The sequence below is a fragment of the Camelus ferus genome, chromosome 7 (assembly GCF_009834535.1).
Source record: "Camelus ferus isolate YT-003-E chromosome 7, BCGSAC_Cfer_1.0, whole genome shotgun sequence".
Lineage (NCBI taxonomy): Eukaryota > Metazoa > Chordata > Mammalia > Artiodactyla > Camelidae > Camelus > Camelus ferus.
In genome coordinates, this window is record NC_045702.1 from 33,659,945 (window position 1) to 33,679,495 (window position 19,551).

Sequence of the window (19,551 nt, forward strand, 5' to 3'; positions counted from 1 at the left end):
TTTGGGTCATCTTTTCTAAAAGGTGGAGATCAATTGCAATTCCATCAGAAAAAATTTATTTGGATTTTTATGAAGAAGGATATTTGCAATATTATGGAAACAAAACATTTGCATTGTTATCCATTTTCTACAACTTAACTGCTTTCTCTATAGGTTGTAAAATAGTCTAATCAATCAGAGACAAAGATACAGTGTTTTATATTAAGAGTTATCATTTCACTCTGGTAGAATCAGTGTTCAAAGCTTAGGGCATGCTGACTATTTCATCTTATTCTTCCCAAACTGTTTAATACCCTAAACTTCGAATCATCTCTTTATTGTCTTCTTTTCCTTTCCATCAAACTTTGCATTTTCAGCTTAAACAGCCTTCCAGACCACACAGGCTAGCTCCAATTCCCTCTGTTATATGCTCTCAAAACACTCTGAACTTTTCATTCTTCTCAATTTCCATAATTTTTTTTTGATTTGGAAAACTATTTGTTTAATATAGGTCTCTCCACCTAAGTTTCATGAGGGCAAAACTCTTGCCTGCTTTATTCATAATTGTGTCCTTAATCTGTAGCAAAGTACCGAGTACACAGTAGATGCTCAATAAATATCTCCTGAATGAGTGTATGAATTCCCTCAGTGCATCTCTTCCCAAGTAGGAAGTTTATGGGGGCAGTATAAAATACAATTTAATTTTTTATATTGCTATTACCTATATTTTTGCTTTATTTTATTGTTTAAAAAAATTGAAGTATAGTTGATTTAAGAAGACTTTAATGCCAGACTGTTTGGGCTTGACCCCATAACTCCACTACATATTAGCTATTGTAAGGATATATACAAATTTAAAATGAGAGATTTCATCCCTTCCTTTTCCTTAAAGCATTTACTTCAGAAAACTTTTAATCAGAAGTACTTTCTCCTCTCTTTGAAATGTATATAAATCCTTTTGAAAAATAGATAGGCTTTTTGTCAGCTTTACAATCCAGGAATCCTTTCTGAAGGAACTGGGAGCCACCTCTTTGAAATGTAAACATTAAGAGAGATAGCGCCACTGTTTCCTAATATCTGAGGAAGATGCAAGCCTCACGTAGGTACCTTGCTCCAAGTTGCAAAACTCTCTCCTGTCATAAAGATATGAGAGGTTTGTATTTCCTCTGAATAAAACCAGTTACATAATACGAATGGTCATCCCAATTACCAGGTACAGTTAAGATAAATTATGTATCACAAAAGGTGCCATCCAGCCCTCTTGAAACAGGAGGGGAAGGGGAAGGGTACAACTATTAAAAGAATGACATAGCCATTGAGGACATGACAAAAATTGGTTAGAACTAACTAGGTCCAAGAGAGTGGAAGACTTGACTTCCAGTGGACTGTGAGCCTCATTACACATTCATTGTAATGTAGTAGCATGCTAAATGACACACCCACAGACACATGACAGTTCCCAGGCTGACCATAAAAGGCCAAAAAGTTGGCAGAGACCCAACTCCTGGAAATCCCTGCCCCTTCCCCAGAATAGTTGGAATAATCCTTCCACTTGTTAGCATATGAAATTATCCAGCCCATTAAAATTAACCACCCCAGCAACCCGGGACAGCTCTCCCTTCTGAGACTGACTCCATTCAGTCTCTGGTACTTGTATCTCTCTGGATAAACTTGCTTTCACTTTACTATGGCTTGTTCCTGAGTTCTTTCCTGCCCAACCCAGCACCCTCTTGGCAGGGCATGTCCCAGGCACTAGCCCGAGTCCTGGGAAGTGACTGTTTTCTAGAATCCCATTTTCCTGCAACACTCTTACTGAGGATTAGTAATTGTTTATCTTGAGAACCTGTAGGTCACAGTTGTATCTGTTTTGCTACAAACTTCCTTCCTCTTTGCAATCTCTTAGCCGATGTGCATCACATTCTGGTTTAATGCATATTCCATAATAAAACTGTTTTCTTTCTCTTCTAATCTCCGTGGAGATTTTTTGTGTTGGCAGATTGCATTTTAAATTACATTTCCCCAACACTCTGTGACCTTAGCAAGTTACTTTTAACTGTACAACTGTGCCTCAGTTCTTTTATCTATAAAATAAGAATCCTCATAGTACTAGCCATGGGGTCACTGGGGAGATTCGATGAATTAATACCATAAAGAACTTAACACAGAACCTGCAGGTGAAGGCAGGTGGGCCTTCTGCAGCACCAGCACGTGCGGAGCTGCCAGCAACTAAAAGGGATGCTTCCTGTCCTCAGGCGGGTCCCCAGGAGCCACAGCTCCACGAAGACGGAGCACATGTGGGATCTTTCATGTTCTGTGGCTGCGGTCCCTGTGTGGGGCGCAGAAATCCCAGGTGGGGCAGAATCCTATGAAGCACATCCATGATTTCAAACTAACACTCTGGGAATGGCCCTGTAGGAGAGAGGGTGAGGGGCGGACCAGGTGGGCCAGGGAGCAGCCCAGGAGAGGGTGAAGGGGGCCCAGGGACCTGCTAACCAGCCCTGGACACAGATTCAGGCAGGGACAGTATATCCTGAGTGCCTACCCTGTGCTAGGCACCGTTCAAGGTGAGTCCTTGCCTTAAAGGATGAAAAACACACAAGCAAATAAGATAATGTGAGGTATTGGTGAAGGCCACAAAGAAGATCAAACAGATAATGTGCTAGAAGGTCAGCAGCTGGGCTGTTTCAGGTAATTGGGCAGGGGACTGTCCGCGAGCTGGGAGCCACTAAGACACTGTGTGGTCAACACTGCTGCTGTGTACTTGAAACGAGGCCAGTCCAAACTGAGATGTGATGTAACACTCACATTGGATTTTGAAGATTTGGTATGGGAAGAAAGATGTAAAATATCTCATTAATAATTTTGTATTATCATATGTGAAACTGATAATATTTTGTATATATTTGGTTAAATAAAAGAGGTTTTTATAATTTCCAAAACTACAACAACAAAAAAACCCTACCAGTGACTGCTGTAAATTAGGAACTCAAAAAACATTGGCTATTAATATCATACAATAGTGATCACTGTAGCAGCTTCTGGAGTTGATGTTCCAAGACATATCTGAATTTACAAATTGTATCCTGGAGGCCACAGTGTTCTAGACAGAAATACTGATGTGGCTTTGACAGGGAGAAAGGAAAATGTGTCCATTTATCTGACATCTGCTTTGTTACATGTTGGTTAATTGTCTAGCCAAGGCTTATGGGCAGCTCTGGACATATGTTTTCACGTATTATGGAGCTTAACTTTTGGTTATATTTTTTAAAGAGGCAAAGACAGAGTTTTTATTCTTATTTGTCTTTTCAAAGTCATATAATAACTCAATATTCTCCCTGGTTCCAAATTACCCCTTTTGGTTACCTGCTGATTTTGCATTTAGTCACTTCTGTTTCAGCTGCATTTTCAATATTCCAATCTTGTATTTTTAGCAGTTCTCATTCCATTATGTTTCTATTTTAATTCTCTCTCAAACTGATTTTTTAAAACTGTATTATTAAATAGGAGGCAAGACAACTTGAAGGGGAAAGCAAACTATTTTAGTGATAATACAATAATAATAATTTTGTAACAAATTATCCCTGTGGGTTATATGATAGATTCTAAAGCAATAAAGTATGTTAGCTGCAAACATTTGCAAGAAAGCCAGTGCCAAGTGCATGGAGGTTATTCCAGAAATTGTAGGTCAGCACTGGGGCTGAATTCAGTTAACAGAAGGCAATCTCTTAACATTTTGGCTGACAGGGCCACACTAGAAGTGTGGTTGTGTGATCCCATTTTAGTGCCTATTATGTCTTGATTAAGACTCCCCTGGATATTCCTTTCTAATGGAACTTGAGGAATTAAAAATGGCTTCACAAATCACTTTTTAATCTGGTGAAGTAAGCAGGGAATGAAAAACACCATGCTGTCATCTTCAAGCGCAAGGAAAGTTGTAAATAAAGAAAACAAATTAGTGGCTGGTTCACACCTCATCAGCTACCTAACAACCTGTTACCAGTTAATTACACACCTTTAAAATGCATGTACAAGAGAAATTATTCAGAAATCAGTTTCTCTAAAGGGGAGGGTGGCAGACAAGTACTATATCAGAAGAGGCTAGATTTAACTATTTAGATAACCAACCATGAAGGGGAAAAATTTTCTTTCTCAAGAATTACAGTCCTGGGGAATGATAGTGCCATCTGTTAGTGGTCTAGCCTCCCTGCCTCCACACCAATAATTCACCCTAGACAGATAAATATTTGTTGAGGACCTCCTGAGAAATAGAGTCTCCAATATCCCTTTGTGACCTATTGTAATCTTCCCAGTCTATCAGTAGCAACCGCTGGTTGTTTACTATGTTCAGAGCCCGGTCCTGAGCGATGGGAGGAGAATTAGACCACAGATGACAAAGCTAAATACCACCCTTGCCAAGAAGCTTGAACAGCACAGAGCCAGGCTTCGTATTCTACGATATCCCTATTGCCTCTTGTTTTAGCTTTCATGTAAATAGAAAGCAGTTGGAAACTATGTATATTGAATAGCAAATACCTTTGGGATGGAAACTGTCCAGGACTATTATGTTATCTTGTCTGTGTACACCGCCTTGTTGAGGGACTTATACATGTATATGTTTGATTCATTTCTCCAAAATTGTTCTTAATAAGTAAAAGACTCTAAAATATGGCTTTGTAAATACTAACAAATTATGGAGCTGTCTTCCCAGATCTTGGTCTGCATACTGGGTTATCTGGAATCAATCATTTTCTCGCTCTGTGCCCCTAGTTACCCTGTGTTAAACTAGGATAATCACAATCTACTTCACTGGGTTGCATGGAGGTACAACTGACAGACATAATTACAATGCACTAAGCCTGTGGCAAATGTTAATTACCCATTATTTGCCATGGTATTTATGGATAGTGAACCATGACATTGGTTTGGTTGCCTGATCAAATCTGTTTCCTATAGCATTTTACTGTAACTTAAGATCTTAATTCTTAAAATGATAGTATGCTATGCATCTACTAAAGGGTCTGCTTCAAATGAGCCTGTTTTGAAATTGCAAGTATATGCAATTTGAAATCAATTAACTCCATAAATGACTTTTTAAAGTGTATTAGTTCCATTTGAATTATAGTCACTTGGAAGTGATTACTTACATGATGTGTATTCAGATCTTTTGGCATTAATTCATATTCCAGCAACTTAATTCTTCACTGGGTACTATAGTCAAAAAACAACTAGTCATTTCCAATTTTAAAAATATGCATACACGTATCATAATTGAATTGCTTTGCTTTGTATATGAAACTAACATTGTAAATCAACTATACTTCAATAAAAATAAGAATTAAAAATATACATTTATGTATATTCCATAGTCCATAAGTTGTTCAATGTCATTTAGGAAAAATTCTCATGGTTATTTGCCCCAAGACAAATAGTTAAGTAAGCAGTATGATTGATTCAGGCAGGGTGTGTGGATCTTGGTTAAATCCTAGTCTGAATATTGTGCACATCCTCAGGAAAATTTTCTCAGAGAGTAATGACCTCCCTTTACCCCAAGTAGGTCAATTCCAGAGTGCTGTGCTACCACCTTCCCCATCCCTGCTGATAAGCTTCCATTGATTAATTGAAAAGATGTGTTAATATTTATGATATGGTCCATCACAGAATAATGGAAAAGATACTGCATCAAGTTTAATAGACTGGATTCTCTTATAGTTATATCTTCACTGTATTATTTTTGCATGTTACAAAAGTAATACAAGCATATAAAACAAAACATGTGTAGTGGTGGACTTCCATAGTCCCAGCCCTGTAAGATAACCAATTTATATATATGATTTAAAAAAAATACATCATTCTGTATACTCTGTTCAGAAGCAACTCCTTATTGATGGAAATGTAGGGTGTTCCCAAACTTTTCTATTATAATGGTACTAGAAATAAACATCCTTGAACATACATTATCACATATTTTTGTCAGTCTTTCACTGATTAAGTATGGAAAAGCAGAGTTGCTGGGTTAAAGAGTAGCTGCATTTAAATTTTAATAAATATGACTAAATAGCCTCCCCAAAAGTTTGTAACTGACACTCTCTCTCACAAAGCAGGAGTGCACCTGTTCCTACTACCCCTCACTTGCTCTGGAGAGCATCACTTTTTGAAGTTTTTGCTACTCAGATAAGAAAAGGTAGTTCTTGTTTTTTTGTCTTTTTGTTTTTTTTTTTTTTTAATTTGGGGATTTGAGACCATTGTGGAATTGAACATTTATTCACATGTTTTTGGCCATTTTAATGTCTTTACCATTAATTACTGTTTCCCCTTCACGCTCATCTCAGCCCCATTTTCTGGTTCTATCGCTCTGAGCAAGTCAATCTCCCTGAGGCATTGTTCACTTCTATACATTGTCCAAATGAGACACATCCAAAACCTGTGCATTTTGTTTGTCCCCTTCTCACTTACTTGATTTAATCTCCATCCTGTTTTTGAAACTTATTGTTAAAAGAAAATTTTCAAAAAAACCCAAAAAGGTAAAACTCATGACTCTCATGCAGATATAAAAATGAACACGTGAGTAGAAATTTCACTCTACTCATTTGATGAGGGAACCAGGCAGATGTTATACCAGTTCAAAGAAAAGTCAAAAAGCACAAATCTATATGGAGACAAGGAATGGAATAGCAAATGCAGGAAAAAATAGGTTTTCCCTGAGGGAGGATGAAGTCAGTTGAAACTCTGTCAGACAAGACAGAACATGGCTGTTTATCAATTTCATAAAAGTTGTATGATAACTCAAAGACTATAAAAGATGAACCTGTTAATAGAGTAGGCTATGCTATATGCATTTAATGCATAGTTTTCCATTGAAACAAAATTTTTCTACAGTGTCTCCCCTACAAAATCAGATTGGTGTTAATGGATTTGGCCTGGTTATTAACATAGGTCCATATAGGTTATTTATAATAGGTTATTATATATATAGCAGCAAGAATACTACTTTACCATATAGGCCTCTTTAAATTTATTTTTCTTGAAGTTTTCATAAGAAATCTCAGAATGGACTTTTAAAAGTCTCTGGTTATTTGCTATTCTGATGTTAGGAGACCAAAGTAAGAACTCACCTACCAGATTTCACCTGCACTACCTATAAATTTGGGCAAATTCCTCTCCTTTCCAGTTCTCCCCAAATATGCTAAGATTCTTGGGTCTACTAGGAAGTAAACTTCCACACTCAGTGGAAGGGTGGGAGCCCTGTAAGCCAGGTACCAGGCCAGTTTACCCAACAAGACTCTGTCAGTATTTGATCATAAAGTCTAAAATGTTACTTGCTTAAAAGTACTTGGTCATATTTGATTAAATAAGCATCTTTCTCAAATATAACAACTGAATAACCATATACAAAAGAATAAAGTTGGATTTTTAAAAAAAATCATACACAAAATTAATTCAAAATAAATCACAGACCTAAATACAAGAGCTAAAACAATAAAACTCTTAAAACAAAATATAGGAGGCAAGTCTTTGTGACCTTGGGTAAGGCAAAGCCTTCTTAGGTATAACCTCAGAAACACAAGTGACACAAATAAACTAGATGATTTGGATTTCATCACCATTGTGCTTCAAAGGACACCACTGAGAAAATGAAAAGACAATCCATAGAATGGGAGAAAATATTAGCAAATCAGATAGCTGATAAAGAACTTGTATCTAGACTATATAAAGAAGTCTTACAACTCAATAATAAAATGAGAAATAATTCAATTTTTAAATGGGTAAAGGAGTTGAATAAACATTTTTCAAAAAAGAAAAACAAAAAACAAAACAAGAATGGCCAATAAACATGTGAGAAGATGCTCAACATCATTACCCATCAGGGAAATGTAAATAAAAATCACAGGGTGATACCAATTCATACCTATTAGAATGGTTACAATCAAAAAGACATATAATAACAAGTATTGACAAAGATGTAGAGAAATTAGAATCCTCATACATTGCTGTATGTAATATAAAATGGTACAGCTACCATTTTGGAAAACAGTCTGTCAGGTAAATATACAGTTACCATAAGAACAGTTAAACATAAAGTTACCACATGACCCAGCAAATTTACTAGGTATATACCCAAGAGAAATGAAAACATATGCCCACGCAAAAACTTGTATATGAATATTTATAGCAGCATTCCAAAAAGTGAAAAACAACCTCAAATGCCCACTTGACTAATGAATAGGTTAATAAAGTGTGTTATATCCATACAATGTAATAATATTTGACAATAACAGAGAATGAAATCCTGGTACATATTACAACATGGATGAATCTTGAAATGTTATGCTAAGGGGAAGAAGCCAGTCACAAAAGATCACATATTATATGATTCTATTTAAATGGATTGTGGTGATGGTTGTGTAACATACCAAGAGCCATTGAGTTATATACTTTAAATGGTTGAATTGTATAGTATGTGACTCCTATCTCAATAAAGCTGGTATATAAAAAATATTAACTAAAATTATGACTGATAACACTATGCTGTTGTTGTCTGATATTAAGCAAAGTAGCACCAGAATTCTGATAAATGGAAATACACAACTGACGGTGAGGACATTAACAAATCTCTAGAAATGTCACATTTAGACTTCAATTTCTGAAATGTTTGTATTAGCAAGATTTCACTCACATAAGTTTAATGTAGAGTAGGCTAACCATCTCTTTTCATCTGACAACTCTTTTCTACATAACTCATCAATAATAACATATCAAATAAAGCTAATTGTTTTCCTAGCACCTCTCTTTTTATAAGGTGACGGAACAAATCTTTATAATTTTCAACAGGCCCTCTAGAAAATCTCAAAGACAGTTTTAGTTCTGTGGGGTCCTCCATAACTCAATGATCAGAGAAGGGGTTGGAGACCAAATACACCCAACTCTTTTAGGACAAAATTACTCTTTTCCCCCCAAAATGGAAGTATATATACAGTTGTATTTTTCTGAAGCTGTGGCTCCTAAGTATAGTCTAAACCATATAGTAATTATAACTTTTACCCAAAGTAGCTAACTTCTATTGCACAGAAAAACTGGGGAGTAGATAATTGTCTGTCACAAACGTTCTGCAGCAAAGGCCACAAACCCACATAACACAGCTTTCTGCAGTCACACACATGATTTACATCCACTTCTCAAAGTGGTAGAAATGAGCATGCTCATTACAGAATCAAGAGACTAGAGTCATAAAAATGAGAAGCAAATGGATATAAATTTAAAATCATAATTAATAATCAGTAGTTCAGTATTCTATTTTACTGCCTTTAGATACTTACTATCATACTGATTATCTAATGAATGTCTATTAATTAACGTAACTTAGTGTCAACCCAATGTTTTAAGCTATCTATAGATCTTAGAAATTATCTTTACACTGACATATGACAAAACATAATTACTGTTGACATAAATTTATCAGAATAATTTAATCTAGGCAAACACAAATTTCCATTTTTCATAATCTTAAACATTAAGTAGAAGTAATGTATATTTATTCAATCAGTATATCTATTTAAGATTAGGAAGTACATATCCAAGCAAAATAAACATCTATACTTATGTGTTGTACTCAACACTGACAAGTCATAGATGACATAGCTGGTTTTTTAAAAAATAAAATCAGTAATATTAAACTTGTCTCATTTACTAAATTATGTGAAAATGAATTCTTAAAACATTTCTGGGCTGAACACTTTTTAAATCTGGCACATTAATAGTATGAGAAGCTCAATTTCTTTATTTTCTGAGAATTTTAGGAATATTCTAATTATATAGCACTTATTTCCATACGATCCAAATAAAATTTCTTTAAAATATATTTTATAATTTAATTTATTAATACTATTTAGAAATAAGAAAATATTACACACTCATCTGATGAAAGGTAAAAGCCTTTTTGAATTATAGTCACATACATCTACACAAAGAGAGAGCAAGAAAGCTTATAGCTTCCATTCTAAAATGTTAGTCATGGGTCAAGAGTAAACACAGAAATATAAAACTCACCAGTCTAGATATCACCATCCCAATGGGCATGAAATTCTTAATTGATTTGATCCTCAAAATAGGAAAACAGAGAACCTTATACACCAGATTCTGTGCTATTTATCACCTTCTTACAGAGATCATCAAATGATCAGGTCATAAAACCAAATTCCTGACAATTAATGGGAAATAACTTATTGACCCCGAACAATCCAAACACAAAATATAAAACATAAAACATAAAATTAGTAGAGAGGAAACTTAAAATTACAAAAGCAGAGAGGGAGCAAAGTTCTCATGCCATTTTGGATTCACCAAGAGAAGACCACCTTGGATATAAACTGCCCACGGAGTGCACTTCTCCACTTATGAAGTTTTTTTGGCTCTGGTACGTGAATCCATTGAGCATTTCAGTGGAGCCTCCAAAACTGTTAAAAGTTAATTTTCTGGGAAAGGTAAAATCATGACTCTCATATGGATTTAAAAATGAGCATGTGTTAAAAATTGTACTCATTCAATGAGGGAACTAGTTAGATGCTATAATTGGTTTGAAGGAAAGGCAAAAGGCACATGTTTCTATGGAGTAAAGGAATGAGATTGCAAATGGAAGTCAGTTGAAACTCTTCCAGACAAGACAGAACGTGCATGTGTATCAACTTACAAAGAGTCATAAAATAGTGCAAAGATTATGGAAGGCTATAATCTAATAACCCAGAAGGCTATGCGGTATGTAGATAATGTGTAGTTTCCCACTGAAACACAAATTTAGTTTTTCTAGTCTGTTCTTCTTGACGTCTTTATATGGCATCTGTTCATGTCTCCTGTAGACCCCATAAATGTTTAATTGCTCTTCAAATAAAACCTGGCTCTCATATGACTAGCATTTGGGAAAAGATTCCTACTTATGCGGTAAATGCAAAGAAGATGTATTATTACTTTTCCCCTTTGTATGATATTGAGTTAGCAGTTATGATGGATTTCTCTCGTTTCTCTATCAGTAGTTTGGGCATCATCTATAGCTGATGCAAAAGAAAATAACTTGCTCATAGTTGGGAACAATTGAAGGTATAGGCTGAAGTAGGGGAGCTCAAAACTCATTTAATTGATTGATTGATTGATTGATTGATTGATTGATTGAATAATCATTTATGGGTTGTTGTCCCAGTGCCAGGCACCATGCTTTAAGAACATGCAGTTTTAGGAGCGAGGGCTTAGATCAAGTGATAGAGCATATACTTAGCATACACAAGGTCCTGGGTTCAATACCCAGTACCTCCTCTAAAAATAAATAAAATAAGTAAACCTAACTACCTCCCCCTCTAAAAATAAATAAACAAATAATAATAATAAAAGAACATGCAGTTTCAGCTTTCCAGAATTGAACATTTGGAGGAGGGAAACAGCTCCATGGTAGAGTGCATGCTTATCATGCACGAGGTCCCGGGTTTAGTCCCCAGTACCTCCATTAAAAAAATAATAATTATAATACTAAAATAATTAAAATTTATCAGGGGCAATAGACAGGGGAATAATCATTTCTAGATAGTGGTGAGAATACTGTTATGCAGTTATGCAGAGGGTGTCTTGGGAGCATAGCCTGGGAGTCCAAGTCACCTAAGACACCTAAACTTGTTCTGCAAGGTGAGGGATGTTTACAGAAGATGATTTCAGGCAGAGTGAGTAAAAAGTGCATGGGTTGGAATGAAGAGAGCAGGTATCGTTCTGGAAATTATGATTCCCCCCATGTAGCTGGAGCATAGAATGTGAGCAGAAGCGATGGCAAGAGATGAGGTTGGAAGAAGAAGAGGGTCAGCCCTGGGATAAGCTGATTGTGACTAGCTAAAGAGCTAGGGCCCTCTGTGGCAGCTAAAGCATTTTAAGCTAGAGCGTTCCGCGATCAAATTTGCATTTTTGAAGGATTTCTCAAGCAGCAGGGTGGGGATTGGATGGTTAACTCTAATGTTTCCCAGTGTATATTCTATTAATAATTTAGCACAGATTTTTAAAAAGCCAATTCTCAGGTTCCCCCCTGCAATCTTTGTTTACAATGTTTGGGCTGTAGCCACAAGTTTGCTGACTTTTGAGTACAAGGCTGTGATTGTGTTATAGAGGATAAGTGAAAAGAAGTGAAGGAGAGAAAAAATGATGATATGAAGCAGAAGTCAGCCAACTGTGGCTTGCGGACCAAAATCCGTTGCCTGTTATTGTAAATAGCACTTTACTGGAACACACCCATGCCCATATGCTGGCTTCTGCATTGTCTATGGCTGCTTCTGTGTCACCACAGCAAAGTTGAGTAGTTGTGAGAGATGCCTGGAATGCAAAGGTGAACATATTTACTCTCTGGCCCTTCAGAGAAAAAGTTTGCCAACCCTTGACAAGAAGGGTTAAAATTTTGCATGTTAACTTATTTGGTTTATTTGATCCTTTATTATTTATTCCCTGTATTCAGAAGGATTTATGCAAATGTGTGTGGCCAGCTCCGTGCAAAATTTTTAATCTTGAAAGCTGTGCTGGTAATAATCCTCATGAAAATGACTATATTAACACCACATAGAAGATCATCTGTATGACATTAATTCTTCTCAACATCTTCCAAGAGGGAGCTGGAAGATCTGATTTATATTCTATTGAGTTTGATTTAGTTTGCTCAAGGAACGTCATAACAGATATTTTTAAATAGTCTGCATAACTTTTAGGACCTTGAATTTGAAAATCTTGACAACTGTAAGTATAAGTTTGGAGATTGAGAATAATAGTTAATGCTTTTTCCTGGATTCCTGGTTTAATGTCTCTGGGCTTAGCCCAATGCCCTATGTGTGGGAGAAATACACAGAAGTATTTTGTTATTGACTAATTTTAGCATCTTCTTGGAGTCCCTATTCTAAACAAGACTTCTTTGTGGAGGCACCTTCCAGAGAGTATGGGACTCAAAGAGGTCATACACAAAAACACTTCACAGCTCGTATCTCACAAACTGCCTGCTCAGCCACCCTTAACTAGTACACCTTGAATATTTGAAAATTTGGAAAAGAAGCAAAAACCTGTTTCATGGGTAAATCTTCTGTAATGTCTCAGTGCTCATCTCAGGAGACTGACTGTGACACATGCATCAGTAGCATTTACTTAAGAAACTCCTTTGAGGAGTTTAAGGCCAGTGAACAGTAATGTTAAAAAAAAAAATAGTGTATTTCAGTCCTTGATTGAAATTATCCAACATTTGGGGAAAAGTCAATTTGCATAACAGTTGGTGTTTCACCTCCTGGTGTTAAACCCATCTTCCCTACACTGTCTTTTTGGATCTGTTAATCAAGTTTCCTGCCTTCTCTAGACAGCAGCCTTATTGCTTATGTCCTGCAGAAACCCCTCACTGAGAAAGAGATTTAATTTGTAGCTTAATCCAATATTTTTATGCAGTATGGTAAAACACTGTTACTTGTTACAGTATTTTGTCAGTTTCATCATTTGTCTCCTAATAGAATCTTTTCCTTTGCTCTTAATCTGACTTCTCTTTTTCTACTACTTAAGTCACAACTTCAGGTTTGATTTTTTGACCCAGAGTATCCTTTCCTGCTAGAGAAAAATTATCATCATCACCGTAAGAAATATTGATTGCTTGCCCATGGGGTGTATTTCATTGTACTTTGCATTTGAGGTTTTACCAGGTTTCATTAGCTTTCCTCCCTAATGTAGCAGAAAAAACAACAAAAAACCCAAAAAGTACACACATACACAAAACCCTTACTTTGTGTCAGTCTGTGTATTTGGAGAAAATGAAAAACAGTATTCCAAGGTGTGAACTCGACGACACTAATATGGATCTCAAAACTAGGTGATTTCATTACAAATGTATGCAAGCCTATAAGTATATTAGGACTGACCTTTCCACCCTGTTTGGTTTTCTGTTTCTTGCTAGTGTGACTTTCTCTTCCATCTACCCTTTTCCTTTTTGCCCCTATCTGGCCTTCTGACAGCCACAGAATGAGTGTTAGCTATGTACTATTATTTGACATCCTTCTTTTTATAAAATTGAATTTCTTTTGATAAATGTCAGAAGGGGACAAACATTCTTCAGTAAAATGAGCTAAGCCTAGAACAGATTTGTCACTGCCACCTCGCCAGTCATCTCTTTTGCTTCTGACAAATACAGTATGTCCTGAGCTTGTCTGTCCTTGGTGACCTTAAAGAAATGGAAAAGTGATCCCATCCTTTCTGATTTCAACACTGTGAATTGTCACAGATGGCAAGTTAGAAATGATTAAAGTGTTTACATATTCTTCCTTTGTTGCTGTCCTCTCTGGGCAAATGTATAGAAGGATGGCAAAACAAAACAATGTGAAAGGCTTTATGGTAAATAAGGCTAGTTTGCATTTTGGTTTGGAAACTTAATACTGTAAAGATTCTATTTGTTTTCATTTCACAAATCCTTTTAGTATCCCAATAGAGGGATCAATTCTAAAAATAGCCTTCCTCATCGACTTTCCCTCTATATGGATCATATTTTAAAAAGAAAATTCACATAAAAGAAACTTTAACTTTATTCCAGTGGAGGGAAGGAAGCATATCTTTTCCCTCTACCTTTCTAAGTTCTCTACTGGGACCCCTATAGCAAAAGAAAGATTAAGAAAAAAAGCATAGAAATCTATTTAAGGTAAGTTTTAGGTGACTTCATAAGGAAATGAACACTCAAAGACATGGTTAAAGCTCATTGTTTTTATGCTTGGTTTGATGAAGGGTAGAAAGAAGGAAAGAGCAGGATAAAGAGTCTGAGCTATAGTAAAGAGGGGTGGGGGGAACTTAGAAAAGTCTGTTCATTCAGATTCTTCTCTGTGTCCCTTTATCTTTGGGGATAAGGATACTCCTGTCACATGAGTGTTTTATGACCTGCTTTGGGGAAAGTTGAGAAAGGCCTTCTGGTACATGTCCTTTCTCAAATTTCTTCAGTTTACAGTATTTAATATGCCAAGGTGCTGTGTTTTGGGGGTACCTTGTGCTGGGTGTCAACTTAAAGAAAAATGCATAGCAGAAGAGTTGTGAGTTAAGTTTTATTCAAGGACTTGCTGAGGACTATAGCCTGGGAGACAGACTCTCAGTTAGCTCTGGGGAAACCGCTTTGAAGAGATAAGAGAGAGATCAGTTTATAGATGATTTTTTTTGGCGAAGAAATACGTGCAGGAAACCATACACCCTGGTAAAAGATTACTGCTAATCAGAAAGAACAGAGTTCTCAAGTGAATGATTTTAGTGCTTTTCTATGCATGGGAAGATGCAAGAATCTGGGGTCACTGGAATTCTTCTGAGACATGCCTCTAACTACCTAAGGGCCTGTTTATCCAAAGCACAGAGTGCCTCATCCTGTTTCTCCTCCTGAATTCCTCCCAAGTGGCATTGTTAGTCAGTAACGACAGGGGGTTAGGACTTAGCCCTTGTAGAACTGAGTGGTAAGCAACACTCATGTGTTCTTCTTTGTTCACACTGGAAAGAAGAAATTTTCCTCTATCCTTCTTAGATACTTCCGTCTGGCCTAAGAATTAGATTGATGTGAGACAGATTAATAGGAGAAAAGCAAACAAAAGTTAAGTAACATGTATCCATGGGAGAGACCCAGGAAAACTGAATCATTCATCAAAACAGCCAAAAGGCTCACCTTACATAGCCATCTTCAGATAAAGACGAAAGAGGCTAGTAGTGGTTTGGGACTTCAAAGGGGAGGAAAGCAATTCACATGAAGATGGAAAAAACATGTCTTTGGTGAACACATGTTTGCTGGGCCATGCAGAGACAATGGGACACAGAAAAGAATTTTACAAACAGACATTGCTAGGTCCCTCCCTGTCCACATGCCTAGTTCATACCATAGTTTTCTATGGTGATGGCTCCCTTCCTTGAACAGGTCCTCAATCTACATTCTTTAGGGGAAGGACATAGTTTCCTCCTGAGTCTTTTGGGCCTTGATTGTTTCCAGCTCAAAATAATCCACATGCTAATGAGACATTTTGGGGTGGCAAATTTTGCCCCCGTATACCTTTCCTGAACCCTGTCAGAAGCAAGAGATCAGTCTTTGTCTAAGGACATGATATTAATGTTACTTATTCCAATGTCAAAACAGCCCTGAAGAGCAGAAACAGTATATAAAATGAGTATGTTACTATAGTGATACAAGATGTTATCCTATCTTCAGGGAGTTAGTCCTAGAAGTAATATGAAGTTCTTCCTTCTCAGATATGTCTGACAGTCTGTTGTTACAGCACGTGACCTTTCTTTTAACTTCAAACTAGAAGGAGTTTCAATGTTAGCTATATGAGAAAGATTTCAATCAGACTTTACAGATTAGTCATCAATGATCATTTAATGACCATTGAATGAAATGGATCATTTATTAATATATTCTTTTAACAAATGGTTACTAATCTCTACTATATGCAATGAGGTTTTAAACATGGAATGTGTGGAAAACTAAACAGACAAGGTTCTTGCCTTCATGGAACTTGTCAGTAGACAAGTAAATTAATCTACAGATTATGACATTGTCATGAATGACATAGACCGGAAGATGTAAAATAAAAGAACAAGGAAGGCCTACTTTGGATAGCAGCAGGGAATGTCAGAAGGCTTTATTCTACCTAGTAATTTGATAACATATTTGTGGATAATGATCATGTATTGAACACCTACTACATGCTTAGTACTCTTCTTAAGTGCTTTAAATGTATTAATTTATTTAATCACCACAGTGATTTTATGAGGGAAGATCTTGGTATTGTTCCAGATCATGATGAGGAACCTGAGGCACACAGAGGTTTAGTAATTTGCCCAAGATCACAAAGATAATATGCAAGAGCCAGGACTTATCCCAGGTGGTGTAGCTCCAGAGCATGGCCCTTAATTACTATTGTTATTGTAATTCATGCAACAATTATTACATAAATTACTTAAAGTGTTGAATATTGCACTAGGTAATTGAGACACAAATATGAATAAAAATGGTGCATTGCTCTCAAGAAACTCAGAATCTAGAGGGGGAGACAGAATGATAATTACAATGCAATGGGATAAATACAAGACTAGAAATGTGAAATTACATTACAAGCACTGAGAATGTAGCAACACTATGCTTAGTGGTTATTGTTTTCTTATTAAAAAAAGACTAATGGAGAGAGTAATCCATAGAGAAGTGTAGAAAGTGCTGCTAAATTTGCTCCTAAGGCAAATGGGAAATCAAAGCACTGCTAATGACTCTTACCAAACTTGTGGAAATTCATTGGTCCTTATAAGCCAAATTCGTTAACCCTCAGTGATACCAGCTTTCTTTTCTAGCCCTGCCATACAGAAAGAGAATTTGGAAATGGGAGGGAAACAACTGTGTTGAAGTGGGCAATTAAGCTCTACAATTATATTCTAAATTATAACCTACTGTTTGATAAAGTTTACTTTTCTTTCCCCAGGAGTCTCTTTTTTCTTCACTCTTCAAGCCTAAATCCATAATCCCAGTCCCTGCCTAACCCCAATATGAGTATTTCCCAGATATCTCATAGTCAACATGTCCAACCCATGTTATTGCTGTCTTTACGGGCTCCTATGCTTTGAAGCTTCTCACTTTCCTTCACCCTGTTTATTAGTTTTTTAGAGCAGCTGGAACAAACTGCCACAAACTGGGTGGAGGGGGTGGAGGGTGGGACTTAAAACAGCGGACATTGATTTTCTCAGAGTTCAGGCAGCCAGAAATCTAAAATCAAAGTATCAGCAGAGCCATGCTCCTTCCAAAGGTTCTAGGGGAGAATCCTACCTTGTCTCTTGCCTCTTCCAATGACTTCTGGTGTTCCTTGGTTTTTGGCAGCGTATCTCCAATCTCTGCATCTGTCTTCACAGGGCCTCCTTCACTATGTGTCTAACTCTCACGATTAAGATTCTCTCCTTTACTAAACTCTAGTCAGACTCCTCTAAGCCCTCTTCTTGACTAGATCTCAGCCTTGATCCATAAAAACTGCAGACTCAGCACAAATGATTTTGTCCCTCCTCCCTTCTCACCTACACACATTAAGACTTGAGCCAACACTAGCATAGTTTCTAACAGTTGAAGGTCAAATTCCTAGAAGACTAGTCCAGCCCTCTTAAGTTCCTGTGGGGAAACTCAAGGCTGCCAAAAGAATTTATTGTTGGTGTCAGCCAATACCTGAAGCCAGCACCCTATCTCCCAGTCTCTGTGGGAGGGTAAGAACCTAACTCTAATAAGTGCCAGTTAACAAACCCAGATGGATTTCACATGGACCGAATCTTCCTCCCCTTCCCACTCTGTAAATTTCCACTTCCTTTACTCTGCTCAAGCCCCCACCTTTCTCCCTCACTACACTTTCATTCTCCCTTTAAAACACCCATCTACCTCTGCACAAATTGAAGTTGAATTCAGTTCACAAAGGAGACTCTTCCCTATTGTGACAGTTTATTACTGATTAAAATCTGTTCTTACTGGACCTACTGTATAGCATGGGGAAGTATATTCAATTTCTTGTAATGAGCTGTAATGGAAAATAATCTGAAAAAAATATGTATGTATATGTATAACTGAATTGCTTTGCTGTACACCTGAAACTAACATTCTAAATCAACTACACTTCAATAAAAAATGAGAATTAAAAAAAAACAAAAGTAAAAACAAAAAACCTGTCCTTACTACTTTAACTAGTGTGTGACTTTATTTTTATATTTTTGAGGACACTCATTGTATATAGGGCTCACCCTAATCCAATATATTATTATCATAATCCTTAACTTACATACATCTTCAAAGACCTTATTTCTAAATAAATTCATATTCTCAGGTTCTGGGTGCACAGAAATTTTAGGGGGACACTCTTCAATCCACTATACCCCCCACATCAAATTGGTCATTGTGGCAAACTATTAATTGTCCATCTAAGATCCAATGTCCATTTATTCCATGCTAATTTTTTTTCCCCAAACAGACATTGTGATCAGCCCCTAGTTATGGCCCATGGTCAGTCTTAGGCAATCAAGACACTCCTGACCCCCCTTCTCCAGCCTCCATTGCAGGTAGAGGATGTCATCATGTGAGCCAGCTCTGGCCAACGACACCTAAAGAAGGCTGTGGAGGAGAGAGATGTTCAACAGCATGAGGCAAAAACCAAGAGCAGTGAGAAATGTGCCTGATATTGGCAAGCTTCTGCACCAAAACCAGCAGCCACCCACCTGCATTTACTTGAGTAAAATAAGTTCCTCCCTGTTAAGCCCTATTCAGCAGAAATTCTGTTTATTGAATCCAGAAGCATTTCTAATTGATTTGCTCACCAAGCTCAGTTAATTTTCCTTTTGAAATGTCTCTCCTATTTATTGCTTCCTTTCCATTCAATCAAATCTTCATCAGTTCTCACTAGACAATTATAACATCCTAATTAGCCTCCCAGCCTCCCTGCCTCATTCCAGTCTCATCTATTCCCTGTGGGCTAGCCAGAGTAATTGTTCTGAGACACAGATCATGTCCTCTGCTCAAAAACGTTCCTCAGCTCCCAATTACTTAAGAGAATAAGGTCT